Here is a 24,916-nt window from a genome sequence, read left to right as displayed (position 1 = left end):
GATAAATATAGATGCAAAAATCCTCAACAAAATATTAACAAACCAAATTTAATAGCATATTAAAAGAATGATACACCATGACCAAGTGGGATTTATTTTTGGGGTACAAGGACGGTTCCACATACAAAAATCAGTTAATGTGATACACCACATTAAGGAACAAAGTATTAAAATCACACAATCGTACCAATTAATGCAGAAAAAGCATCTGACATAATTCAATACCTTTTCATGGTAGAAACACTAAATAAACAAGGGATAGATAGCAATTTTCTCAAGATAATAAACGCCATATATGAGAAGCGCCACAGCTAACATCATGCTCAACAGTGAAAATTTGAAAGCTTTTCCTCTAAGATTAGAGGAACAAGGCAGGGATGGCCACTCTTGCTACTTGTATTCAACATAGCACTATCTAGAACAATTAAGTAAGAAGTGAAAGAAATCAAAATTGGAAAGTTTGAAGTAAAATTATCTCTCTTCACAGATGACATGATCTTATATGTAGAAAGCCCTAAAGAGTCTAGCAAAAAAAAACTGTTAGAGCTAATAAACATCAAATAGCAGGACACAAAATAAATATACAAAAATCAGTTGCATTTCTGTATACACTAACAACAAACAATCTGAAAAGGAAATTAAGAAAACAATGTCATCTATAACAGCATCAAAAGGATGAAACACTTGGTTGAGAGTCCGCCTGCCGATGCAGGGGACACAGGTTCGTGCCCCGGTCCGGGAAGATCCCACATGCCGTGGAGCGGCTGGGCCCGTGAGCCATGGCCGCTGAGCCTGCGCGTCCGGAGCCTGTGCTCCACAACGTGAGAGGCCACAACAGTGAGAGGCCCGTGTACCACACACACACACACACACAAAAAAAAAAAAAAAAAAAGGATAAAACACTTAGGAATAAATTTAATCAAAAGGTAAAATTTCTGGTGTGGAAAGAACTTCAGGAACTTGTCAGTTTCAGATAGAAATGTTTTCACTAATAAGGGAAATCAGGAATTGCTGTATTCTTACTATTTCTCATTGTAGAACTGAGATATCACTATATCATTCTCATTTTTAACATTCTTCTAAATCATGAGCTCCTTCAAAGCAGGAGTGAAGCTTCACTTATTCATCTATTATTAGGACCTGTCAGAATATTTGACAAGTACTAAAAACTCAATAATCATTGTGAATAACTGAATTAACCAAGACCAACCCAACCTTGCCACACCAAAGTTAATGCAAAACTTTCCCCTCATACTTTGCTTCTGACCCATCCAATGTCCATTCTAGAATTTTCTTAAAACACAAAGAATTTGCTATATATATAATATGACAGCAAGAAGGAGGGATATTTTTGATAGCAAAAAAAAAAAGGGGGGGGTATTTTTGAGTACAAAAGGGATTTTTTTGACAGCAACAACAAAAAAATCCCTGGAGATTACAGACTCAAATAAAAGTAAGAGGTCTGAGTCAAAACCACCAGAGCAATAGAACTTAATTCCTAAAATGTGCATGAAGCAAAATTCAGAAGCAGATCCTAGTGTCCTACTTGGTTTTAAGTACTTTGGGATCGAGTTACTCGTCAGAATTAAAGCCAGCATGCTGGAGGAGTAAGTATAGAAGTTAAGACCATGAGTTTACAGTCAGAAAAGCATGGATGAAAATCTTTGGACAATTTAGTTAGCTATCCTAAGCCTCAGATTTCTTACCTAAGGCAACTGTTGTGAAGACTAAAGGATATAATATATAGGGATACCAATTATTAACCAAATAAACACGAATGGAAACTCCCCCTTTAAAACCAAAATAAAAGGCTTAAATATTTGCAGCACTTCAAAAGGTTAATATTTTTACCATATAAGGGTCTCTAAAAGTTATCTGAAAAAAGGTTGAAACCCAGCTCAAAACAAACAACAACGAGTATAACTAAATAAGGAGCCACAAAGAAAACAAATGGCTAATGTAAAAATTATTCCTGGCTAGAAATCAAAGAAACTTAAATAAAAACATATTATATTTAAATATTAGTGATTCCTTAAAAATTCTACTTCATATATTTATCATTCAGCAAATATTTACTGAGTACCAATACAAGTAAGTGTCCTATACGACGCTGACTGTAGTTTGGAAACGGTGAAATAGACACAGCCACTACATTTGAGGCACTTCCCAGAGAACCCACAAAGTGCTCTCTGAACACACTGGGAGTGACAAAGAAGTTAAAGAAGCCTCCTGGAGAACTGATACGTAAGCTGAGATCTGAAGAATAAAATAACAGTTCACCAGGCAAAGAGATAGAGAAATTTGATCTATGCCAAAAGAACAGTATATGCAAAGGTCTGGAGACATGAGAAGGAACTGTGATTTTAGAATACTACAAGTAGTTTCGTATGATTAGGGCAAAAACCTAAGGACGGGGGTAACAGAGGTTGTGGTAAGAGATGATAATGGTGAGGTGAGTAGATCGTGAAAGGTCACATGAAGGTAACTCCCAACACCTCTGCCCCCTCAACAAAGACACTGAAAGGTTTTAAGCAGGAAAGTGACATTAATAGACATTTGTTCTTTTGAACCATCATACTGGCTACAACACAGAGAATGGAATGGAAGGAGGCTCGACTAGAATTAGAGAGACTAGTAGAAGTAGAGAGCATTATAATAGTTCAGGTAAAATAATACAGAAGCAGAGATTATAAAAAGAAATATAGGAATTTTAATAGATCCTGAGATGACTAGACAGAATCTGGTGACTGATTAACAGAAGCTGGGGGCAGGAAGCAGTCAAGAATATCACTCAAATTTTGGCTTGGACACATCTGTGGGTTGATAGGTAACACAGGAGGAGTAAGTTGGAGGGTAGTGTGAGGGAAAGATGTTGAAAGCAGTGGCTAACATTTATTGAACATTTACTACGTATTGGGCATTCTTTAAAGTTTTCTCTCATTTAAGACTCAACAATCATATGAGGTAGGCTCTATTATTATCTCCATTTTACAGATGAGGAAACTGAAACACAAAGAGAACAGGTAAGCTGGCCAAGATCAGCAGTAAAGCTAAGATAGGAACCCTGACAGTTTAGCCTGAACTATGCTCTTAATCACTATGTAACAAATACCTCACAAACACTTTTTTTTTTTTTTTTTTTTTTTTGCGGTATGCGGGCCTCTCACTGTTATGGCCTCCCCCGTCGCGGAGCACAGGCTCCGGACGCGCAGGCTCCGGACGCACAGGCTCAGCGGCCATGGCTCACGGGCCCAGCCGCTCCGCGGCATATGGGATCCTCCCAGACCGGGGCACGAACCCGTATCCCCTGCATCGGCAGGCGGACTCCCAACCACTTGCGCCACCAGGGAGGCCCCTCACAAACACTTTTAATGATGGATTCAGTTTTAGACATGCTATGTTTAAGATATCTATGGGACATGCAAGAGGAAAAGTGTCCAGTAGGCAGTTGGAAATGTGGGTTTGGCATTCAGGAAAGAACTGGGTAAAGATGTAAAGTGGGAGCCATCAACGTAAATAGGTAAATTAAAGATAATGATTAGATGGGCTTCTCTAGGAAAAACATATAAAATTAGGGAAAAAAAGGCTAAGACTGAAACCTGATGAAAAATTAATATTTTACAGACAGGCAGAAGAGTAGCTAGTAAAATGGGGAGGAGCCAGAGCAACAATGTAAAGAAATGGCTCTGGAAACATTTCCTGGGTGTGAATTATGGATCAGCCCCTTTATTAGCTGTGAGTCTGAGACTAGTCACTAAATCTCTGTGCATCATTTTTTTCATTTCTAAAATGGAGATAATAGTAGTTGCTACCACATACAGTTCTTCTGAGGATTAACTATGTTACACGTTTGGACAGTATATAGAAAGCAGTAAATGCTCAATAAATTTTAAGTATGATTAGTGTTAATAATAGTATCAACTAGATAGAAAGGACCAAAGGTATAGAAGAAAGCCAGGAAGGATTATTTGTCACTAAAATTAAAGGAAAAGAGTGCTTTAAGAAGTTGACAATGTCAACACTGCACTGTGGAGAAGAAAATGACTCTAAAGTGTCTATTACATTTAATAACAGTTTGATAAGTTTGGTGATGGAGATATGAAATAGACACTGAACAATGCTTTAAGAGAGTACATTAGGACTCCCTTTCTTAAAAAAAGTTTGGTGAGAAGTGTCAATAACTTCAAGCACTCATGTCCTTTGACCTAGTAATTTCATTTAAAAAAAAAAAAAGGAAATAATCAGAGATGTAGCCAAAGTTTTATATTCATTGCACTATTATTTAAAACAGTAAAGCTTGGAAGATTTAAACATCCAACAGCAGTTAACAGTGGCATTAAAATGTATCAAACATAAATCCAAATATGTTTAAGTACCAACTGTTGTTATTCCTGAGTAATTTGCTTATGGATTTTTTCCATTTTTAGTTTTTCTTTAGCACTTTCTAAAATTTTTCCAAGAACATGTATTAATTTATAATCAGAAAAACTTAACTTCTGCCTTTTTAATGTTTGTTTTCTTTTAACTGTCCAATACTAGAGCCCTGGCTACCATAAGAACGTAAGATACATGTTATCCATTCCAGAGAACAAAACGTGAGTAACAAAGTAACACATTACTATTAAAAAACATGAGTAACAGAGACTATTTTCCTATGTACTGTTCATGTAACTTAAAGAAAAAACTTTAAATTTCATCTAATTATTGATAATTTTTTAATTATTCATTAAAAAGGTTTAACTCAAGAACCTGGGCTTAAAAATGGAAACCACAATAAACCCTTTTCTAACCTCATAACCTATTGACCCACTGACCTACTTTGGAATTTAGGTTAGTTCAATCTGATATCACAGATCTTTCTGGGACTGATGGATCTATTAACATTAATTAAAAGTAGTGCTGAAATTTAACTGACTGGTATAATACAAAACCCAACAATCCTTAACTATATTTATCACCATTTATGAAAAATTCAAACTTGCTTCTGCAGATTACTGTTTGTATTATAGCTAAAAAGGTAAGTATTTCTAAGAGAACAATTTTAACTTGTAAAAAAAGACTGAAATACTTTTAAAATTAATTATTTAATGTATGAGTAAAGATGAAATTTAACAGTAGTTCTCAATTTATTCAATACTGAATGGGAACATTAGTCCACCTCTATATAAAATATTAGCAAGATGAAAAACATTCTTGACTCTACAGCAGTTTCTAAGACCAACTTAAATTTTAAATTGACAGTAAGAACAAGAAACACACCACACACCAAAGTCTCATGAACCAGACCTCTTAGAACCAAAGAAGATGCTTGCTCAAGACAAACATCAAATGCTACCAAAATTCTAGACTGTCAGATGTCTAGACGTGAGGTATTTTTGAAGCCTCATTAAGTAAACAAAAACTGAAAAATTAATACAGCTCTTAGTGGCACACAAGACTACTGCAATTATTCAACTAATGTATTTCTTCATATAATGTCTGAGCTCCCTCTTCATGTGATGGACTGATCTGGTCCACAGAATACATGAGCACCTTAACCCTTTTCTGAGATGAGACTGAGGCCTGAGCCTGTCCCCAGCCTCAAATGAGCCCCATAAAAGATCTGAAGCTGCAGGAAGAGCCCAAGCCTGAGTCTCAATGTGAACTACACACTGAACCAGGTACCGTAACCCTGAACCTATACCACCCTGCACCAGGCCTCACACTAGTATCCACAGGAAGAAAGACGGGACCCTGTGGTAGGCAGAATACTGGCCCCACTAAATGGGCCACGCCCTAATCCCTGAAACCTGTGAATATGTTTCAAAAAAGGACTATGCAGATGCGATCAAGGTTAAAGATTTTGAGATGAGTAGTTTATGCTGGATTATCTGGGTGGTCCAATGTAATCACATGAGTCTTTAAAAGCAGAAGACCTTTTCTGGCTGTGGTCAGAGAGCTGTGAGACAGAAAAGTCAGAAGGATGCAGTGTTGCTGGTTTTGATGGTGAAAGAAGAGAGCCACAAGCCAAGGAATAGGGGCAGCTTCTAGAAGCTTGAAAACACAAGGAAACATTCTCCTCTGAAGCTTCCAGAAAGGAATGCAGCCCTACTGACACCTTGCTTTTAGCCCAATGAGACCCTTGTGGAACTTCTGAGCTGCAGAACAGTAAGATTATAAATTTGTACTGTTTTAAGCCATTAAGTTTGTGGTAGTTTCTAAGTTTGTTGTTCTGTGACAACAGAAATGTAATACAGGTCTAAAATCTCTGGCTGCTCTTGATAAATCTGCCTTTCCCAAACCCTCTCTCCCTCCATATTTACAATAATCTACCCAAGAAAACCAGGACTAATCCCATTATGCCCTACTTTCCTTTTATATCAGTCACCAAGAGAGGCCCAAGACTCTCAGCTCACCCCCGGTCACCTAGACTCTTGTCCCCATATACTCTATATATCCCCACATTGACCCCTTTCCCCTTTCTTTCCCAATTTCCAAAATCCTTTCATTGTGTCCTCTGGAACTCAAAGTATACCATTAGCAAAATATCCTACTTCCTCAATACTGCTGTTGTACACGCTTCATGTTTCCTGCACCAACAGATCTCTTGCTCTCCTCCAGGAGTTCTGCTCTATCTCCAGGCCTTTCAAGTGATAGCTGTTCTTCTCTCCCATGTCTCATATGTCAAGGCCCTGGTGTGAGGGCCTCATTGTCATTTCTGAATTATTCTTTCTCTCCCTCCCTAAACCCCCCAGCTTTGAATCTCATGCCCCCAGACTATATCAGTTATTTCCATTTGCTTGTTGTAAGCATTCATAAACCCCCAGAATAAGCCCTCTTTCTCTGAGGGCTGTCTCTCTCCAATACCTCCTTTGTCGTTGTTTTTGATTTTGATATCTACATAAATGATCCTCCCAACGTCTTGGCCAGTCAATTCCCTGATCTCCTCTCCTCCAACAATCCTGCGCTTACCTCCCACTCATTCCCCTGGAGTTACTCTAGAATTCACCATTAGCAATAATCACACGCCCCCCTCCATATTTTCACTTTCAAGCACTTTATCCCTCTGAATCTCACACAAGGGCTAGGATAGCATGTGATCTGCTTGATTCAAACCCACCAAAAAAAAAAAAAAAAAAACACAAGCATTTTTTTCTAACTGGCCATATAGCTCTAATTTATTTATTTATGTCTATGTGTTTTGTTTTTTTTTAACCTGTCCTAGCCTCCTAATCTTTGCTGAGCATTTACAGTTTCTCATCCCATAAAAGGTACGAAGGAGCAAGGCAAGTTTATCTGAGATGGTCAGGGGACATCAGAGATAGTAACAGTCTCTGTTGGTCAGGTTGTTCATTATTCCTTATCAGGAACACTTAATTCTTTTTCATGTTTGTCTAAACTCCAGGCTTCCTTTTTGCCACTGATTCCTTTGTATATTTAACATATAGATAAGCCATTCCATGAGCCATTCTGTGGCAAAATGCAACTTGCTTACAACTCTAACACAGCTAAAGTCAAGCTGATAATAAAAACGTCTTATAATTCCAACTTATTTACAGCATTTACTAATAGAGGCACAAATAATACAAATATTAAAGAACACGTGGAAGGAAACCAAGGCTTCTGAAGATCACTTGCTCTGCCACATTATAAGACCCCAATTTTCCTTTCTAGCTTCATTCTCTCTCGCCAGCCTCATCTCCCACTCCACCTTCACTGTATACATACTCCTTGTTCTCTGGCCACACTAAACATGTCACCATTCCTGTGAAGTAGAAAATAAAGATCCCTGGGTACACAAAGGTCTGCCCATCAGTGTCCACCATATTATCAACACAAATGACTTCTTAATATACTAAACTAAAACTGACCTTTGCAGGAAATCACATTGTCATTCACATTAGGATTCAATTAATCAACATGTAAAATGCATCTTAGTGAAAAACTAAACAGAGGTACCATGTATTAGTTTCCTGTGGCTGCTGTAACAAATTACTACAACCTTAATGGAAGAAAACAACACAAATTTATTATCTCCCAGTTCTGTAGGTCAGAGTCCAACACAGGTCTTGCTGGGCTAAACTCAAGGTGCCAGCAGGGCTGCATTTCTTTCTGGGAACTTGAACAGAAAAATCTGTTTCCCTGCCTTTACAAGCTTCTAGAGGATGCCTGCATTCCTTGGCTCATGGATCTCATCCTCAATCTTCAAATCCAGCAGCAGACCAAGTCCTCCTCAGGTTGCCATCTCTTTTACTTCCCTCTTCCCTTATTAAGACCCTTCTGATTACAATGGGCCCACACAGATAATCCAAGACAATCTTCCCATTATAAGATCATTTAACCTAACATAGTCACAGTTCCTGGCAACTTAGGATATGGACATCTTTGAAAGGCCATTATTCTGCCTACCACATCCCATGACCCAAGAAATCTCTTTGGTGAACACAAAGTATCTTTTGGGGATAAACGTTAAATAATTTGATCTATCAACAGAAAAAAGACTATATCACCATTCAGAAGTTCATAACTATCTGAACTACCTTTTCCTTTCATGTTTCTTCAAGGGAATTGAAAAATAATGTAGATGAGAATTCCAGTTGCATGAGTTCAACTGCAACTGAAGGTCAAACTTGATTGCTATAAGCAACAGCTCTATGGATGCTTCTCTGAATAGCAAAAGTTTTAACGTCCAAATGAATATGAGAGCATACTTTCCTTTTTCGGACAATTATTTAATGTACACACTGTATACAAAAATGGCATAATTTATAAGTATCAAACAAATGTCGAAAGATCAATCCCAGCCTTTGTGGAATGCTTTATTTTTTTAATTTTCTTTTTCAGGATTGAGAAGACAGAAGCGCCCCTTCTGGTTTTCAGAGAAGAGCTTGTTTTCTGTTCTGGTATTATTACTTTCTTGTCATTTCTTGTTTTTTTCCTAATTTTTAAATTTTATTTATTTTTTTATACAGCAGGTTCTTATGGGTTATCCATTTTATACATATTAGAGTATATATGTCAATCCCAATCTCCCAATTCATCACATCACCACCCTACCCCCCATTGCTTTCACCTCCCTGGTGTCCATACGTTTGTTCTCTACATCTGTGTTTCAATTTCTGCCCTGCAAACTGGTTCATCTGTACCATTTTTCTAGGATCCACATATATGCATTAATATACGATATTTGTTTTTCTCTTTCTGACTTACTTCACTCTGTATGAGTCTCTAGATTCATCCACATCTCTACAAATGACCCAATTTCATTCCTTTTCATGGCTGAGTAATATCCCATTGTACACATGTACCACATCTTCTTTATCCATTTGTCTGTCGATGGACACTTAGGTTGCTTCCATGACCTGGCTATTGTAAATACTGCTGCAAAGAACATTAGGGTGCATATGTCTTTTTGAATTATGGTTTTCTCTGGGTATGTGCCCAGTAGTGGGATTGCTGGGTAACATGGTAATTCTATTTTTAGTTTTCTAAGGAACCTCCATACTGTTCTCCATAGTGGCTGTAACAATTTACATTCCCACCAACAGTGCAAGAGGGTTCCCTTTTCTCCACACCCTCTCCAACATTCATTTGTTGTTTGTAGATTTTCTGATGATGCCCATTCTAACTGGTGTGAGGTCATACCTCATTGTACTTTTGATTTGCATTTCTCTAATAATTAGTGACGTTGAGCAGCTTTTCATGTGTTTCTTGGCCATCTGTATGTCTTCTTTGGAGAAATGTCTACTTAGGCCTTCTGCCCATTTTTGGATTGGGTTGTTTGGTTCTTTAATATTGAGCTGCATGAGCTGTTTATATATTTTGGAGATTAATTCTTTGTCTGTTGATTCATTTGCAAATATCTTCTCCCATTCTGAGGGTTGTCTTTTGGTCTTGTTTGTAGTTTCCTTTACTTTGCAGAAGTTTTTAAGTTTCATTAGGTTCCATTTGTTTTTGTTTTTATTTCCATTACTCTAGTAGATGGATCAAAAAAGATCTTGCTGTGATTTATGTCAAAGAGTGTTCTTCCTATGTTTTCCTCTAAGAGTTTTATAGTGTCTTGTCTTACATTTAGGTCTCTAATCCATTGTGAGTTTATTTTTGTGTATGGTGTTAGGGAGTGTTCTAATTTCATTCTTTTACATGTAGCTGTCCAGTTTTCCCAGCACCACTTATTGAACAGACTGTCTTTTCTCCATTGTATATCCTTGATTCCTTTGTCATAGATTAGTTGACCATAGGTGAGTGGGTTTATCTCTGGGCTTTCTATCCTGTTCCACTGATCTATGTTTCTGTTTTTGTGCCAGTAAGATATTGTCTTGATTACTGTAGCTTTGTAGTATAGTCTGAAGTCAGGGAGTCTGATTCCTCCAGCTCCATTTTTTCCCTCAATACTGCTTTGGCTATTTGGGGTCTTTTGTGTTTCCACACAAATTTTAAGATTTTTTGTTCTAGTTCCGTAAAAAATGCCACTGGTAATTTGATAGGCATTGCAATGAATCTGTAGATTGCTTTGGGTAGTATAGTCATTTTCACAATGTTGATTCTTCCAATCCAAGAACATGATATCTCTCTCCAGCTGTTTGTATCTTTCATTTCTTTCATCAGTGTCTTATAGTTTTCTGCATACAGGTCTATGGCTCCCTAGGTAGGTTTATTCCTAGGTATTTTATTCTTTTTGTTGCAATGGTAAATGGGAGTGTTTCCTTAATTTCTCTTTCAGATTTTTTCATCATTAGTGTATAGGAATGCAAGAGATTTCTGTGCATTAATTTTGTACCCTGCAACTTCACCAAATTCATTGATTACCTCTAGTAGTTTTCTGGTGGCACCTGTAGGATTCTTTATGTATAGAATCATGTCATCTGCAAACAGTGACAGTTTTACTTCTTCTTTTCCAATTTGTATTCCTTTTATTTCTTTTTCTTCTCTAATTGGCGTGGCTAGGACTTCCAAAACTATGTTGAATAATAGTGGTGAGAGTGGACATCCTTGTCTTGTACCTGATCTTAGAGGAAATGCTTTCAGTTTTTCACCATTGAGAATGACATTTGCTGTGGGTTAGTCGTATATGGCCTTTATTATGTTGAGGTAGGTTCACTCTATGCCCACTTTCTGGAGAGCTTTTATCATAAATTGGTGTTGAGTTTTGTCAAAAGCTTTCTCTGCGTCTATTGAGATGATCATATGGTTTTTATTCTTCAATTTGTTAATATGGTGTATCACATTGATTGACCTGCATATACTGAAGAATCCTTGCATCCTTGGGATAAATCCCACTTGATCATGGTGTATGATCCTTTTAATGTGTTGTTGGATTCTGTTTGCTAGTATTTTGTTGAGGATTTTTGCATCTGTATTCATCAGTGATATTGGTCTGTAATTTTCTTTTTTTTTTTTTTTGTATCTTTGTCTGGTTTTAGTATCAGGGTGATGGTGGCCTCATAGAATGAGTTCAGGAGTGTTCCTTCCTCTGCAATTTTTTGGAAGAGTTTGAGAAGTATGGGTGTTAGCTCTTCTCTAAATGTTTGATAGAATTCACCTGTGAAGCCATCTGGTCCTGGACTTTTGTTTGTTGGAAGATTTTAAATCACAGTTTCCATTTTATTACTTGTGATGGTCTGTTCATATTTTCTATTTCTTCCTGGTTCAGTCTTGGATGGTTATACCTTTCTAAGAATTTGTCCATTTATTCCAGGTTGTCCATTTTATTGGCATAGAATTGCTTGCAATAGTCTCTTAAGATGCTTTGTATTTCTGCGGTGTCTGTTGTAACTTCTCCTTTTTCATGTCTAATTTTATTGATTTCAGTCCTCTCCCTCTTTTTGTTGATGAGTCTGGCTAATGGTTTATCAATTTTGTTTATCTTCTCAAAGAACCAGCTTTTAGTTTTATTGATCTTTGCTATTGTTTTCTTTGTTTCTATTTCATTTATTTCTGCTCTGATCTTTATGATTTCTTTCCTTCTGCTGACTTTGGAGGGGGGTTTCTTCTTTCTCTAATTCCTTTATGTGTAAAGTCAGATTGTTTATTTGAGATTTTTCTTGTTGCTTGAAGTAGGTCTGTATTGCTATAAACTTCCCTCTTAGAACTGCTTTTGCTGCATCCCATAGGCTTTGGATCATCATGTTTTCATTGTCATTTGTCTCTAGGTATTTTTTGATTTCCTCTGACTTCTTCAGTGATCTCTTGGTTATTTAGTAACGTACTGTTTAGCTTCCATGTGTCTGTGTTTTTTACGTTTTCTTCCCTGTAACTGATTTCTAATCTCATAGCATTGTGGTCAGAAAAGATGCTTGATATGATTTCAATTTTCTTAAATTTACTGAGGCTTGATTTGTGACCCAAGATGTGATCTGTCCTGGAGAATGTTCCATGCGCACTTGAGAAGAAAGTGTAATATGCTGTTTTTGGATGGCATGTCTTATAAATATCAACTAAGTCTATCTGGTCTATTGTGTCATTTAAAGCTTGTGTTTCCTTATTAATTTTCTGTTTGGATGATCTGTCTATTGGTGTAAGTGAGGTTTTAAAGTCCCCCACTATTATTGTGTTACTGTCAATTTCCTCTTTTAGAGCTGTTAGCAGTTGCCTTATGTATTGAGGTGCTCCTATGTTGGGTGCATATATATTTATGATTGTTATATCTTCTTCCTGGATTGATCCCTTGATCATTATGTAGTGTGCTTCCTTGTCTCTTGTAACATTCTTTACTTTAAAGTCTATTTTATCTGATATGAGTATTGCTACTCCAGCTTTCTTTTGATTTCCATTTGCATGGAATATCTTTCTCCATCCCCTCATTTTCAGTCTGTATGTGTCCCTAGGTCTGTAGTGGGTCTCTTGCAGACAGCATATATATGGGTCTTGTTTTTGTATCCATTCAGCGAGCCTGTGTCTTTTGGTTGGAGCATTTAATCCATTTACATTTAAGGTAATTATCGATATGTATGTTCCTATGACCAGTTTCTTAATTGTTTTAGGTTTGTTTTTGTAGGTCGTTTTCTTCTCTTGTGTTTCCTACTTAGAGAAGTTCCTTAGCATTTGTTATAGAGCTGGTTTGGTGGTGCTGAATTCTCTTAGCTTTTGCTTGTCTGTAAAGCTTTTGATTTCTCCATCGAATGTGAATGAGATCCTTGCCGGTACAGTAATCTTGGGTGTAGGTTCTTCCCTTTCATCACTTTAAATATGTCATGCCACTCCCTTGTGGCTTGTAGAGTTTCTGCTGAGAAATCAGCCATTAACCTATGGGAGTTCCCTTGTATGTTATTTGTCATTTTCCACTTACTGCTTTCAATAATTTTTCTTTGTCTTTAATTTTTGCCAATTTGATTAGTATGTGTCTCAGTGTATTTCTCCTTGTGTTTATCCTGTATGGGACTCTCTGCGCTTCCTGGACTTGGGTGGCTATTTCCTTTCCCATGTTAGGGAAGTTTTGACTATAATCTCTTCAAATATTTTCTCGGGTCCTTTCTCTCTATCTTCTCCTTCTGGGACCCCTATAATGCAAATGTTGTTGCTTTTAATGTTGCCCCAGAGGTCTCTTAGGCTGTCTTCATTTCTTTTCATTCTTTTTTTCTTTATTCTGTTCCACGGCAGTGAATTCCACCATTCTGTCTTCCAGGTCACTTATCCGTTCTTCTACCTCAGTTATTCTGCTATTGATTCCTTCTAGTGTAGTTTTCATTTCAGTTACTGTATTGTTCATATCAATTTGTTTGTTCTTTCATTCTTCTAGGTCTTTGTTAAACACTTCTTGCATCTTCTCGATCTTTGCCTCCATTCTTTTTCCGAGGTTTTGGATCATCTTCACTATCATTATTCTGAATTCTTTTTCTGGAAGGTTGCCTACCTCCACTTCATTTGGTTTATTTTTCTGGGGTTTTTTCTTGTTCCTTCATCTGGTACATAGCCCTCTGCCTTTTCATCTTGTCTATCTTTCTGTGAATGTGCTTTTTGTTCCACAGGCTGCAGGACTGTAGTTCTTCTTACTCCTGCTGTCTGTCCTCTGGTGGATGAGGCTACCTAAAAGGATTGAGCAAGTTTCCTCATCTGGAATGTTTTGTTTTTAAAAGGCAAATGTATGTAAATTTCTGAGATGGATCTCCGGAAAAAGAGAGTGAATTATATCAACCCAAAAGAAGTACAGAATTTCATTAGTGCTATCAATCTACAGGGACCTGTTAAGAAATTTGATTAAGTAGTATTATGAAAATAATAGGTTTAGGGTCAGCTCATGAAATATTTAATAATTTACAATTAATATGTATAAATATAATGACAATGTTTTGACATACACCTCATCAATGAGGCCACCAGATCCATATACAACCAAAAAAATGTCAATTTTCAAGGCCACGAATATTCCTCTTCTTGCAGTGTAATCACTTCATAAAAAAGACAGTCGTTTTGACCTATTAAAACTTGCGTAGGGGCCTCCCTGGTGGCGCAAGTGGTTGAGAGTCCGCCTGCCGATGCAGGGGATACGGGTTCGTGCCCCGGTCTGGGAGGATCCCATATGCCGCCGAGCGGCTGGGCCCGTGAGCCATGGCCGCTGAGCCTGCGCGTCCGGAGCCTGTGCTCCGCAACGGGGGAGGCCACAACAGTGAGAGGCCCGCATACCGCAAAAAAAAAAAAAAAAAAAAAAAAAAAAAACTTGCGTAAACTGCCAGGTTGCTTTTGTGCAGCCAAGTAGGTCAAGCAAGTTTACAACCATCTGAAAACTAGTTCAAATACGTTTAGATGCATTCTGAACCACAGATTATTCAGAAAACTACCACCAAGAACTATTTTTTCTTCACTAAAATTATTATAACTACATTTATATTTAAGACAAAATTCACTGTTTAAATTGTAAGATTTTGCAATATATGATTTATATATATACTGTCCATTCCCACTTTTCTACACCTATGTACTTTCAAAGTTTTCAAATGAATAAAAATACATGAGTATATTAAGTTCCTTAGTTGACTATTATTTTTTTTTAACACACTGACTCACTGCTTGATCCTTACCTGAAATGACAAGGTCTGGGAAAATCACAGGCCAAGATCCTATCTCAATCTGTGGAGTATCAAGGGAGATGGAACTCCCTTGATACAGACACATTTTATTTGCAGCATGCAAGTAAGAGTAATTAAGAATAAAAAAGGATATGTATATGGCATGCTCATTCACAGCCAGAAGGCCTATGACCAGGCTTCACAGGGTACAACCTGGACTTAACAAGTATTACAGAACAGAGACATACCCTGGATACAGAAGATACGATTTGAGATTTCTATTGATATACCTTCAAGTCTGCTATTGAGCCCATGCAGTAAATTTGTATTGCATATATCATATTTTTCAGTTCAGAAGTTATCACTTGATTCTTTTATATGGTTTTTATTTCAGAGGAGAACTATCTTTCTATTCACTTCAAAAATGTTCACTTTTGTCTCATGGGCCATGGATATAATATAACAGCGGCTTTAAAGTCTTTTTCTGATAATTCCACCGTCTGAATCATCTCCGGGTTGGCATCTATTTATTGTCTTTTCTCTTAAAAAAGTCAAAATTTCCTGTTTCTTTGTATGTCAAGTAATTTTGGATTATATCCTAGGCATTCTGAATATTAGGTTATGAAACTAGATTCTATGAACATCTTCTGGAGAATTTGGTATTTTTTTTGCTTAAGTTTATACTACAAGTTATATATTGCATTCTAGGCGTGGCAGTACCACTGTCAGCTCAGTTTTCAAAGTCTTTGCTATGTTTTTTGGGTTTATCCTCTGCATGCACTGCTCAGAGGCAAGTCTGGGATTTGAAAAGTGGTTTATATTGTAGGTCAGTTCTCTGTCTTTGCTGTGTTCCTTTGGGTCTGTACATGCATGTGTAGCTCATAAGTAAGGTGGGACCTCTGGGGGTCTCCTCTCACATCAGCTCTCTTCTCTGTGAGATTTCCCCAGCATGCTCCAGTTTCCAGGAGTCTTTTTCCCAAATCCTCTGACCAGAAAAATCATTTTCTCTCAGAGTTTTAAAGTGATTGTGCTACCTGGCAATGTAACTTTATAGGCACAGATGGTCTCAGGGCAGGCTTGGGAGGGAAAAAAGGGGAACTCCTTTTCCTTGTCCTCTGGCTAGAAATAGGGGTTTCTCTAAACTGCTGCATCCACTGTGCAGTTCCCTAATTCAGCCCACCATTTGGTCAAAGCTGGGTCATGAAAAGGAAGAAAATGTATATTCACCATTATACAGGCTAGTCTTCAAGTTATGACTTTCCTTCTTGATTTGCTTATTATTAACTTTCAAAGTCTTTAGATAGTTGCTTTTAGTATTCTATTGAGAGTATTTAGTTCTAATCAGTCAGAGAGAGGCATACTCCATTTTGGCCTATGCATTGTATTATATCCATTTCTCAACAGACTTTCACCTAAAGGCTTTAGTAGTCATTGACTGATCATTATCTAGATCATAATTCTATTAGAAATTGCACTGTGGTGAGTTTCTAATCCTATCATTCTCCCAGCATTTGTTATTATCTGTGATTTTTCTATAACACTAATCTTTCCCTCTTAACTATTTGGTTATCCTGGAATGAAATCTATACAGAAAATGAAGAATAAATGGTTGATTCTTTCATTTACCAGTGATTTACAGAGTAATGAAATGAGGTTTTTTTTAAGTATTATTATAAACTTCTTATTCTTATATATTTGTGTTTCAATCTTCAGTTGTTATAAATATTTTTGAACCTATTTTTATGGAAAATTTCAAACATACACAAAAGTAAAAAAGAATAATTATTAACCCATATATTCATCACCCATTTTCAACAATTATCAAATCATGGTCAATCTTGTTTCATCTATTCTTTCCCTTCCCCATTCCTTCCCATCCTCCTTTGTATTATTTGAAGCAAATCCCCAAAATATCATGTCATCTGTAAATACTCTAGTATGAATGTACAAATTATAAGGACTTTAAAAAAAAACCACAATATAATTACCTTTCAAAGTTAATAAAAGATGTCTAAGACCTCTACACACAAAATATTTCTGAGAGAAATTTTAAAAGACCTAAATACATGGAGATATACTGTGTCTTAACGTATTGAAAGTCTCAATATGGAAAGATATTTAATATATCCAAATTGATCTACAGATTCAATACTAAACTAGACAATAATAATATGAAATAATAAATAATATTTAACTTGCTTAATGTTAAGCAGCAATTTGTTATTTATTTACTCATTTAGGAAACTAACAGACTGAGTGTAAAATCTTTATTGAAATTCATAAGGACCAAGAAGAACCAAGGCAATTTTGAAGGACAAAAGTTGGAGAACTTAAAGCTATAATAACTAAAAGAGTATGGCACTGGTACAACAACAGACCAATGGAACAGAAACAGAGTCCAAAAACAGACCCACAAATAAAGCCACCTGCATTACAGCAAAGGCACTACTACTGCATTACAATAGGAAAGGACAGTCTTGTCAATAATTAATGCTGGACCAAATGGATTTCCAAATGGAAAATAAAATAAACCATGAATTCTACCACATACCATGCAGAAACCTACATGTGAAAGTTAAAACACTCAAGTTTATAGAGGAAAACATAGCACAGTATCTTCTTGGCTTTAAGATAGACAAAGAATCCTTAAAACACAAAAAACTAACCATAAAAGAACACTTTGATAAAATAGACTTTATTAAAATTAAGAAATTATCTTAATTAAGACACACTACTAAAAGAGTGAAGAAGTAGAAGAGATATCTTCAATACTTAATCCAACAAAAACTTATCCTAGAAATAAAGAACTTCTGCAAATCCATAAGACAGACAACACAATAGAAAAATGGACAAATAACATGAACAGGCATTTCTCAAAAGAGGATATCCAAAGGGTCAGTAAGCATATAAACATGTGCTAACCTTTTAAGTTATCAGGGAATAACAAATTAAAACTACAATAAAATTTTACTACATACACAGCAGAAGAGTTATTAATTTCAAACACTAATAATTTCAAGTGTTATTGAGGATGAAGAGCAACAAGAATTCATGTACACTGTTGGTGGAAGTGTAAACTGATTCAACCATTAGGAGCATCTACAAAAGCTAAACAGCCAAATACCCTGACCCAGCATTTTCACCACTGGATATTTATCCAACAGAAATGCATACATATGTGCCAAAAGAAATGTTCAAGAATGTTCACAGCAGAATTGTTCATAACAGACAAAAACTGATAGTAAACCAAATGCTCCTCAACAGTACAATGGATGAATAAATTTTGGTATATACATATAATGAAGTATTACAAAGCAATGAAAAAGGATGAGCTACCGCTATATGAATCAATATGAATGACTCACATCAACAAGATGTTGATCATAAAAAGACAAAAGAAGTTCAAAAATAGACAACACTAACGAATAGTGAATCAAGCAAGAATAATAGTTACCTTTGGGAGTGCGTGATGACTGTCAGGGGGCATGAAGGAGGCTCCTGGATTGATGAAAATGTTCTATATCTTGATCTTGGTTAAACGAGTGTTGACTTCATAAAATTTCATCAAAATGACACTCAGTATTTATGCACTGTACAATATGCATGTTTTAATTCAATATAAAACATTTTAAAAGTTAGCAATACTGTATCAGTCTCTTGATATTTTATTTTTAATTTTTTGGTTATTTTACTTGGTGAAATTGAAGTCTAGTAGAAATAGGTTTCTACATCAATCTGCCCCTTACTTGGGTACTAAAAGTTATTATTTACTTTTTCCTGGATAATTACTGATAGTTTTGATATGTGGATCCTTCCCACATTATGACGGCAAAAGTTTACCTTGAAGTTAGACCTATCTCATGTTCACAAACTAGATAATTTGAAGATGATATTTTTTTCTTAATGTAAATATAATCAATTTTCTATATTAAGTTCCAGGTCACCAGTTCCCACAATTTGTATTTGGAAAAAAAGAAGAAAATTCAAAGCTTCTGAGGCTTAGCATCTAAGCTCAGTTTTAGCTAAACTTGAAAAAAGAAAATCAAGGCAAGGTGTAAGCATAAGGTTGTTGTGAAATATAATGAATTATTAAATGTAAAGCGCTTAGAAAATAACGTGTACCACAAAGTAAATGCTCAAAAAAGGTCTGCAATTCTTTATACCAGTTTGAAAAACCCTATAATAGATCCTTACTCTTGAATTTCCTTCAAAATATGTAAGACAATAAAAACAGATCTCTTTTTTTTTTTTTTTTTTTTCTTTTTGCGGTATGCGGGCCTCTCACTGTTGTGGCCTCTCCCGTTGCGGAGCACAGGCTCCGGATGCGCAGGCCCAGCGGCCATGGCTCACGGGCCCAGCCGCTCCGCGGCATATGGGATCCTCCCAGACCGGGGCACGAACCCGTATCCCCTGCATCGGCAGGCGGACTCTCAACCACTGCGCCACCAGGGAGGCCCAAAACAGATCTCTTTTAAAAACAAACAAAGCATATTTATGGAGCTAAGGGAAAACTTAATAGATTTTTAATGAAACAAGCCAAAGTGAACATTAAAGAAAAGTATAGGATAGACGAAAATTTAATTAACTATACCTAAGGTTTTTTTTAAGTTCTAAGTTGTACTAATAGATATTTAACTATGATATTAGGATTAGAACTTCTACATATAATTTATCCAGTTTGCCAACTGTTAACACTTGCATCATTTTCTTTATATACCAATAAACATATTTTCTGAACCATTTGAGAGTAAGTTGCATACATCATGTCCTTTTATCCCCAATTACTTAAATGTGTACACCCTGGGTACAAAGACATTCTCTTAAGTAACCATAGGATAGTTACTAACTTCAGGAAATTTAACAATTATACAATATTAACGTCTATTTTTTAAGAGAGCAAATAAAGTCCTTTAGGGCTCCTCTAGTACAGGATCCAGTTCTGAGTCATGTATTAGATTAAATATTTTATCTCCCTAGACTCCTTTAATCTGGAAGTTTTCTTTCAGCTAAATACCTTTTAAACTGTCTCATGTTTACAAGGTACTCTGCAAGATAAGATTTTAAAACTTGGGTTCTTAAGCAAACTATATAGGGAAGTTTCATTAAAAAAAGAGATTCAATGGAAGAGTTAGGAAAAGTTTCAGAAGACTAAGATGAGAATACAAAAATCTTCCTATCCAAGAGTGGCTTTAGTATATATACATTTTAAAGCTTTATAATGAGGAGGTTTCTAGGTTTCTTTGATATTGGTAATTTGTGGATTAGTGGTTTCGAAATCCTGTCCCTCAAGATGTCAAAAAATTACAATATATAATCAACTTAGAGAAATAAATCTGGCCAATGATTTGATAGGTATCTGTAAGGAATGGATCCAGAAAAAATTACTGTTTTCATCAAAATTCTCTCTCCTACAGTTAACAAAAAGACATGCAATCCCAGTAAGCAAACCTTTAAATGAACTGGAATTATTGTGATCATGCATAGATATAATAGCCATTTGAGATACGAGAGATCTTGTTCTTTCACTCAAAAAACATTGACTGTGTGCCAACTATGTGCCCGACCTATGATAGCTACAGGGGGATCCAACAGATAAAAAAAACAGTCATGGTACCTACCCTTAAGAAACTTATAATTTAGCAAACCTAAGATTCCTTTTTTCAGACAGGAAAAGTATTATGTTTTCCTATTTTGAAAAGGAAGCAACTATGATGCAGTGTGAAAAAAGTGTCCAAAGACAAAACTATGAAATGTTCTACAGGAACAAGAAAGGTAGATCCTGAAATCGTGATTTTTAATCTCCTAGCAGAGGACTTAACTTGCCTCTGTCAGACTGCAAAAGAGCTCCTTAAGAGTATCCTCCAATCTATCCATTGACTCCAAAAGGGACATGTACCGTCATCCCCAATGTACGTACTAGCCTTGTTCCACTGAGTCAGTCACTGACTAGTTTCCAAGTAATGTACTAGTACTTTCACTTAAAAAATAACAGGTAATCTCCATACACAGAAAAAAACAGAAACTGTACAAAAGTTATATACTATTAGATACTTTTAGAATGGATGTGATAATAAATGTGGAAACAGAAGATGTGGCCGGTCACTGTGGTTCTTTAATAAGTAATTTAACTTCGTTGGCGATAGGCTGTAATAGGCCATATGGTCCAACGAAGTTTGGTCCTTTTTGAAGTTGTATATAACCTAATACTTCTCGTTCATTAGTGTGAGGAATGCCACAGCTAGAAGAATTGGGACAATAAGTGTTAGAATGTTAATTATAAACATTTTGTTAGGGAGAGGAGTTGAACAGCTGATAATAAAAGTTTTACATAATTACTGGGCTCTGCCACCCTAACAAACCCTGTTCTCAGGCAGGGTGTTTTAATGAATTAAGATTATATCATTAATTAGTTTTAAGGTGCTTTTGTTTTTTTTAATTTTTTTTTTTTTTTTTTTTTTTTTTTTTGCGGTACGCGGGCCTCTCACTGTTGTGGCCTCTCCCGTTGCAGAGCACAGGCTCCGGACGCGCAGGCTCAGTGGCCATGGCTCACGGGCCCAGCCACTCCGCAGCATGTGGGATCTTCCCAGACCGGGGCACGAACCCGTGTCCCCTGCATTGGCAGGCGGACTCTCAACCACTGCGCCACCAGGGAAGCCCCTAAGGTGCTTTTGTAAAGTAGACCTCATTCCTCTTGTCTTTTCATACTGGGAGGAATATGTAATAGATAGAAACTGACCTGGGTTACTCTGGTGTGAACTCATATCACATAGGACTTTAATTGTTGAACAAACTAAACTTTAATAGCAGTTACACCATTGGGATGTCCTGATCCAACATCGAGGTCCTAAACCCTACTGTCGACATGAACTCCAGAATAGGACTGCGCTATTATCCCTAGCATAACTTGCTCCATTGATCAATTTTTTGGATCAATAAGTGAAGATATTTTGACTAGTTGGTCTAAGTCTTAATCATTCAGAGGCTTTTTTGTTCTCCGAGGTCACCCCAATCAAAACTGTTAACCCATATAAAAGTTTTGTTATCCCTTGATGGTTTAGTTCCTTTTGGGGGGGGTGGTTATTAAAGCTCCATAGGGTCTTATCTTATTTTGTCAATTTCACTGATTAAAAGTAAAAGACAGTAAAACCCTCATGTGGCCATTCATACAAGTCCTTATTCGAGAACAAATGATTATGCTACCTTTGCATGGCCAGAATACCGTGGCCATGTGACAGATATCACTGGGCAAGCAGTGCCTGTAATACTAGTTACGCTAGAGGTGATGTTTTCTGTAAACAGGCAAGATTTGTATTTGCCAAGTTCCTTTTACTCTTTTTAATCTTTCCTTAGGTGCATACCTGTGTCAGGTTAACAGTAATTTTAATAAATAATCTAACACTGACTTAGGTTTATTTGTTGTTAACTACCAGTAATATCTATTACTTATATAAGCTTATGCAAGGACAAATATTTCTTGTTACTCATATTAACATTATTGCTTCTATTAATTGATTAGTCCAGTATTAAACTAGGAGTTGACTTACTTATTGCTGGTATTAAGGTAAATGTGTTGTTGAACTTGAACGCTTCCTTAATTGATGGCTGATTTTAAGCCAACTATGGTGTTATTTTTACTCTCTAGATAAGGTTGTATCCTGTTTCTAAAAAGCTGCAACTTTTTAGATTAGTATTTAAAAATACATTAAAATTTATGATTTTTTGAATAGTTTTTAAAGTTGAACTAAGATCCTTTTCCTGGACAACCAGCTATCAACAGGCTTGTTATGCTTGTCACCTCTACTTATAAATCTTCTCACAAGTTTGCCATGTAGATGAGTTCATTCTAATAAACTGCACATAAGTAGCTCGTCTGGCTTTGGGGTATTTAACTTAAGTTCTCTTTGTTAAAAATTTCAGTTAAATCATTATACAAAAGGTAAAAGGGGAAAGCTTTACTTTTTATTACTTTTAATGCCTCTTGCATCATGCCCTTACGACACTTTCTCTATACTGCCAAGAAGTTTTTAATTTCTATCTCCTATACTTTAAATTCTTGGGTGAATGATTTATTTAATCTGCTTATAATAGTTGAATTTGTGGGAGGTTTGGGCTAGATTTAGTTCAAAGTATCCATACACTATGAACTCTTCTGAGTGTAAACTAGGTGCTTTTGTTTAAGCTATACTTTGATTTATCCAAGCACACTTTCCAGTATGCTTCCCTTTTTACGACTTTATCTCCTCTCATATGTTTGGTACCTGCTAAGAAGTTATAAGAGTTATTAATACTTGAGAAGGGTGATGGGCGGAGTGTGCATGCTTCACGGCCTGACTCAACTAAGCACTCTATTCTTAATTTACTACTAAATTCTCCTTTGGTTTTTAGTTTCATCAAAACTTTTGTATAATAAGAAATATGTTCTTGAAATAGAAAATGTAGCCCATTTCTTCCCAGCCCATAAGTTACACCTTGACCTAATGTTTTTATGTATAATAATTAAGCTTACTGTTATTCCTTTTTAGAGTTTGCTGAAGATGGCGGTATACAGACTGAATTAGCAAATGTTGGTGAGGTTTATCAGGGTTTATTGATTATAGAGAGAACACACTCCTCTAGAGGGGAATGAAGCACCATCAAGTCCCTTGAGTTTTAAGCTATTGCTAGTAGTACTCCGGCGAATAATTTTGTTGTGATAATTATTTGCATGTAGGGCTAAGCGTAGTGGGGTATCTAGTCCCATTTGGGGTCTTAGCTGTCATGTGATCAGTAACTGTTAAAGTCACTTTTGTAGTTCATTTTTAAATAGCTATAGCTTTTTAAGGCTTAGCTAGAATTTAACTTTATTTTTTATTATTCTTTAACACATTTTTCACCGATTTTTCTATTAATTTGGGTTAATCGTATGACCACGGCGGCTGGCACGAAATTTACCAACCCTAAATAACATAACTTAGTTGAACTTTCATTTATGGCTTAATTTTTATCACTGCTGTTTCCTGCGAGGTCATCGCTAAGCAAAGCATTATAAGCTACTATTTTAGTGTGCTTGATACCTGCTCCTTTTAATCCTTCATGATTTGGAGGATAGTCTGCTTAAGTTATTATGGTAACACTAAAACCTGGTAAAAAACTGAAAGTACTATACTAATTTTCTTTCTACAAATGTCCATTCATTTTAGAAGAAAAGTAATAGGAGAATCAACTTCTCTTATTTTCTATTTTAAAACAGTAACACAGGTCAGTCTAATAAGAATATGGATTATGCTTTCCAGGACACGAAAAAAGTGTAAGTCAGTCACTGAGAGCTGGTATCAACTCTTACCTCCCTTCTAATTTTCCCCCACTCATCTCTTACTTCGCACTCAATCTATAGATACTTCTCTACCCAGGTAGAGCAGGGGTCAGCTAACTTATTCTGTAAAGGGTCACAAAGTAAATATTTTTGGCTTTCTGGGCCCTAACATCTCTGATGCAACTACCTAACTCTGCCACTATAGCTTGAAAACAGCCATACACAATATGTAAAAAATAAGAGTGGCTGTATTCCAATAAAGCTTTATTCACAGATACTAAAATCTGAATTTCATATAATTTTCACATATCATAAAATAGTATTCTGCTTCCAGGATATTTTTCCCCCAACCATTTAAAAATGTAAACACTATTCTTAGTTCATGGGTCATACAAAAACAGGCAGCAAGCTGGATTTGGTGGTGTGCAGACCCCTGAGGGAGAGACTTGCTTGTAAGGCAGAGATGCAGTAGGTGACTGGCCCTTCTGTACCTCAGTCAACTGCTTCTTTATCTCTAAACCTAAAACCTGACAGGAAATAATTCTTATTCTACTTTTCAGTCATTTGCAAATCACCTTTCTCTCAAAAAAAGACAAGTTGTAATTCTTACTTTCAGGTAGTAACTTTGAAAAATTTCAAG

General features: G+C 36.2%; 1 protein-coding gene across 15 annotated transcripts in view; it reads right to left on the bottom strand.

The window, feature by feature from the left end:
- Positions 1–24,916, bottom strand: part of CLOCK (clock circadian regulator) — a 138,319-nt gene that overhangs the window by 73,340 nt on the left and 40,063 nt on the right. For 12 of the 15 annotated variants that reach the window (XM_060109526.1, XM_060109568.1, XM_060109554.1 and 9 more), the window contains one exon: positions 18,439–18,533. The exons of 1 other annotated variant lie outside the window; for it this stretch is intronic. The gene's annotated coding sequence lies outside the window, so the exon portion shown is untranslated. Of the gene's footprint in view, positions 1–18,438; positions 18,575–24,916 lie in introns of all 15 variants that reach the window. 2 more of the 15 variants (XM_060109577.1, XM_060109585.1) reach the window with 2 other exon arrangements.

Source organism: Mesoplodon densirostris, chromosome 1 (assembly GCF_025265405.1).
Source record: "Mesoplodon densirostris isolate mMesDen1 chromosome 1, mMesDen1 primary haplotype, whole genome shotgun sequence".
In the NCBI taxonomy this organism is placed as follows: Eukaryota; Metazoa; Chordata; class Mammalia; order Artiodactyla; family Ziphiidae; genus Mesoplodon; species Mesoplodon densirostris.
Note: the sequence above shows the minus strand (reverse complement) of the source record. Positions and strands in the feature narration are given on the sequence as shown.